The following is a 5000-nucleotide window of genomic DNA, read 5'->3' as shown; positions in this document are numbered from 1 at the left end:
AAGTGCACTCTAGTACCTAAGCATCACTACTTGTACCCTTGAGTGTATACCACTTGAACTCTTCGCAATGTCGCCCCTCTCTCGACGACCCTTGCCTCATATGCGCCTCCGCGCCTGCACCTCTGTGCACATCTCAAACTCGCGCCTCCGCGCTTGCGCCACATGCGCTCGGCATCATCTGTGCCATCCCTTCCTCGGGAAATTGTCGTGTTGCCTTCGATGTCCACTGAACGAGCAAGGTAGCTTCTCTCCGCGAGAACTACATGGTACCAAACCATCCGCCATTGGCATACTCTTGGGAACGTCCTCTCTGACTGCATCTAGACACACACTTGCCATTTAATCTTTGGCGATGCTCCTTAACCCGAGCATCTTGGTAGGCTCGTGTCCCTCTTGAACACATCCGAACGTACCACCGCATAAGTTCCAACACATCTTATGCAGCACCATACGGCTTACTACACACTGTCACACTCGACGTTGTCATATATCTCTGACGATCTGAACTTGGTTCCAACTATCACCAGAATTGGACGATGCTTAATATCACCACGACACACCATCCTGAAATCCCAAACGTGAGCTGATCTCTTCTCAGTCACCACGTACTCATTGTACACTGTAGGCTTGAACTCGGTTCCAACTTACCTCCAATGCATAACTCAAACATGGGCCGATCCACTTCAGATACAACGACCCTCATATTACTTGACGGCTTGAACTCGGTTCCAACTACCATCAGTACTTCACTTGGTCTCGTGAATCTGTCATCTAGACTTCACACCAATATGTCCATAAGCTTCAATGTTGGTTTCGGCTTATAGCACTCATGCGACATACCACACACAAACGTGCTAGCATATCCATGTCTCATCTCAAGTGAGTCCGTTCTCTTTGGAACTCAAATGCGCTTACAATGCTCCGTGCCGAACTCTATCGTGCACCATACCACATAAGCACAACTTGATCTAGCACCAACTTGCCCAACGATGTACTCTGTCCATCTATCTTACTCCTGACCTCTGTCTTCTGTAAGTAGCTTGAACTCACAACATCACAAGTCACTCGATGCTACCTTCGGCTTAAGCATAAGAGAGTATCCTTCAACACCTTGTTGCCATACCCTGCTCTAACGCTCAAGTATTACTCGGATCAACGTAGCTCCACTCTTGGATGCCAATCCAACAAGCTTACTCAGACTAGCTTACCACAAGCTCTCAGCCTGACTCCACTTGCCATCTTGGTACACTTTTATACCAAGCATGTTGTCCACTTCAAAGGACTCGAACATATGATGTACCCAATGCGCACCAAATCGTACTGAGCATTACTGCACTAAGCTCGCACACGACTCACCGTGCCATTCTTGGTTCATCCCATCTCTGCACTTGTCCTTACCTCTAAAGGACTCAAGTATATACGGTACCTTCTTGCGCACCAAGTCACACTGAACTCTTACAGCTTGCACATGACTCCTTGTGCCAATACGGTTCCATCTCATATCTCGCATATGTCCTTCTTGCTCAAAGGAACATAGACCCAAGTATAGCTACCACCGTAGCATCCGTGCACACGGCCTATTCCTTCCGTCGGAACTCTCGTCGCCTTATGCACCATGCATCCCTCGACAAAGGTCCCATCCTGTATCACAGCTTCAGAGACCCTATCATCTTGAATGCATCTCACTCTGAAAGCCTTCTCTTGGGATCATGCTCTCAACGTAGCTCTTCATACACACTCCAGTATACCACATACCATAGTGGGAGAATCACTAAGCCCTTTGTCAACTCTTCGAGCATAGATACCATCTCTTTAACCTGCCGTCCAGGCTCCAGAAGTATGCTTCCAAACATACCACATGTTCTTAGGCATATCTTCGCGCTTGTCTTCTCAAGCTCCCAAAACACATCCATTTGCCACTATAACTAGGCTCTTGGAATACATCTTGTAAGCTATCAAGCTCTAAGTCCATCTATCACAAGGACCAGAGCAATATACTCGTTGGCCTATCCACTAGGCTATTATACCAACTGTTAAATGGTCATGTTATCCTGATAACCATTTCTCATATCGGATCAGGGCACGATACTCTATCCTGTAACCCAGGCTCTGATCACAGTTCTCGTGTGGAATCAGAGCACCATAGTCTGTAGCCTGATATCCAGGCTCTGATACCAATTGTCACGGCCTTTTTGTCACGTTAGGTCGACCCGGCATATTATGCTCAAAGACACGGGTCGATAGTGCGGAATATCAAATCCTAACGTACCGTGCGGCGCTATGTATTCCCTCCTAACACATAGCCAGCCTTCCCGAACATATTCGGAGCATCTCGACTATCAAGTCATCTTGGTTCCCAACCAATAATGCGGCATGACACCAACGTGTCCCAACCTACGAGCATAGCTCGAGCCGTCCCGTATAACGCTTCCTTGAGTCATAGACTCTCGCCCACTATAACGGATACCAACATATGTGCGGAGCACACCAAGCCGCATATGCGGATCTTGCCATCTAGTCTCAAGCATCCGGCACCTTACATCTCGGCTACCATCCGGACATTGGGCATAGGAGCATCCATCTCTAATAAGCTACCTTATGCCCAACATAGCACATCAAGGCTTGGCCCCTTGAATAGCTCAATCCTCCTTATGGAATATGCTAGCACGACGCACGCCTCGCCATGGCATGAGAACATGCAACACCTTTTCCAAAGGAACCCGCAGTAACCTATCTCCAGGTACTGTCCCGAGCCATTTCCTATGACAAGGGAACCCGTGCAATATGCTTCTCTCGCATACGCTAGGCCGGCCTCATGGGTTGCGCCACGAGGATGCTCACTTTCGTGCATACCATGCTAAGGATGGGCGAGCTCCCATCCACGAGGTCTTGACATATGCTGGATGCATATGAGGAAGGGAGACCACCCCCTCCTATAGTGCAAAGTTCTTGTTTAGCCTATTTCCACAAGGAAACATCAATCTTTCAACCAGGCATACTCGCTCCTGACAAGACATGAATGCACCTCCGTGCATGGCTCAAGAAGCTTGCTGGCACTCTTGCCCTATCTCGACCTCGTATTCGGCCCTACGGCCTATATGCTCGTACGTGCTCCTAGCACTCGTCACGTCATATGCATGCTCAACAATATGCACGTGACACTGGGACGCCCTCGCCATAGCTCGGGACGGCCTGGGACGCCCGAGACTAGGCTCGGGACGGCCTCGGCACAGCACGGGACGGCCTGGGACGCCCTTGCCACAGCTCGGGACGGCATGGGACGCCCGAGACTTTGCTCGGGACGGCCTGGGACGCCCTTGCCACAGCTCGGGACGGCCTGGGACGGCCTCGGCACAGCTCGGGACGGCCTGGGACGCCCGAGACTTTGCTCGGGACGGCCTGGGACGTCCGAGACTTTGCTCGGGACGGCCTGGGACGCCCGAGACTTGGCTCGGGACGGCCTGGGACGCCCTCGCTCCAGCTCGGGACGCCCTGGGACGGCCTCGACACAGCTCGGGACGGCCTGGGACGTCCGAGACTTTGCTCGGGCCGGCCTGGGACGCCCGAGACTTGGCTCGGGACGGCCTGGGACGCGCTCGGCACAGCTCGGCACAGGCCGGGACGCCCGAGCCGAGCTTCGGGTCGCACGAAATCTCTTCGTATTCCGACATATTAGAAGCTTCCCATCATGTAGTAGGCCGAGCTTTGCCCTTTGGATGCCCTATGGTGCTTGGCGAGCACTAGGGAACGTGCCAGCACAAGTGCTGTGCACGCTCTGGGGAAGGAGCTCAACCCTCCCCCTTATAGTGCAAAGTTATTGTTTTTCCTATTTTCACAAGGAAACATCAATTTTTTAACCAAGCATACTGGGCCTTTACTCCTTCGTTACTCGTCGGAATCCAGCAAACTTATACTCGTTGGAAAGGTCTTTTCGCAAGGATTTTTTTGATATATTATAATAGCGATTCCGATAAATATTTATTTTTCTATGAATTTTTAAGTGAATAAACACCGGAAAATTCATAAAAAATAGAAAAAAAAATATTTTCTTCCGTTTCTTTTCTCCAATAATTCATAAATAATACCTCAATAGTATTAATGAAGAGAGAGTCGAAATGGCCCGGGTGGATTTCGAAATGTCCCACGACCCCATAGAATGCACGGGCCAGCCGAGCCAAAAGAATGGGACGCGCACGGGACAGCATTGGTCAGGCTCGGGACGGCACGGGACAGCACGGGACGCGCATGGGACGGCACGGGACGCGAATGGGACGGCCTTGCTAAGGCTCGGGACGGCATGGGACAGCACGGGACGCGAATGGGACGGCCTTGCTAAGGCTCGGGACGGCATGGGACAGCTCGGGACGCGCATGGGACGGCCTTGGTGAGGCTCGGGACGGCCTTGGTCAGGCTCGGGACGGCATGTCACGGCCCTGGTGAGGCTCGGACGGCACGGGACGCGCATGGGACGGCACGGGACGGCCTGGGACGGCCTTTGTGAGGCTCGGACGGCACGGGACGCGCATGGGACGGCCTTGGCGAGGCTCGGGACGGCATGGGACAGCACGGGACGGCCTCGGCACAGCTCGGACGGCACGGGACGCGCATGGGACGGCCTTGGCGAGGCTCGGGACGGCATGGGACAGCACGGGACGGCACGGGACGGCCTCGGCACAGCTCGGACGGCACGGGACGGCCTTGGCGAGGCTCGGGACGGCATGGGACAGCACGGGACGGCACGGGACGGCCTCGGCACAGCTCGGACGGCACGGGACGGCCTTGGCGAGGCTCGGGACGGCATGGGACAGCACGGGACGGCACGGGACGGCCTCGGCACAGCTCGGACGGCACGGGACGGCCTTGGCGAGGCTCGGGACGGCATGGGACAGCACGGGACGGCCTCGGCACAGCTCGGGACGGCACGAGACGCGCATGGGACGGCCTTGGTGAGGCTCGGACGGCACGGGACGCGCATGGGACGGCCTTGGTGAGGCTCGGAC

This window comes from Eschscholzia californica, unplaced genomic scaffold, assembly GCF_041429995.1.
Source record: "Eschscholzia californica isolate CP2 unplaced genomic scaffold, dmEscCali1.0.p SCAF_12, whole genome shotgun sequence".
NCBI lineage: Eukaryota > Viridiplantae > Streptophyta > Magnoliopsida > Ranunculales > Papaveraceae > Eschscholzia > Eschscholzia californica.
This window is presented reverse-complemented; position numbering follows the sequence as displayed.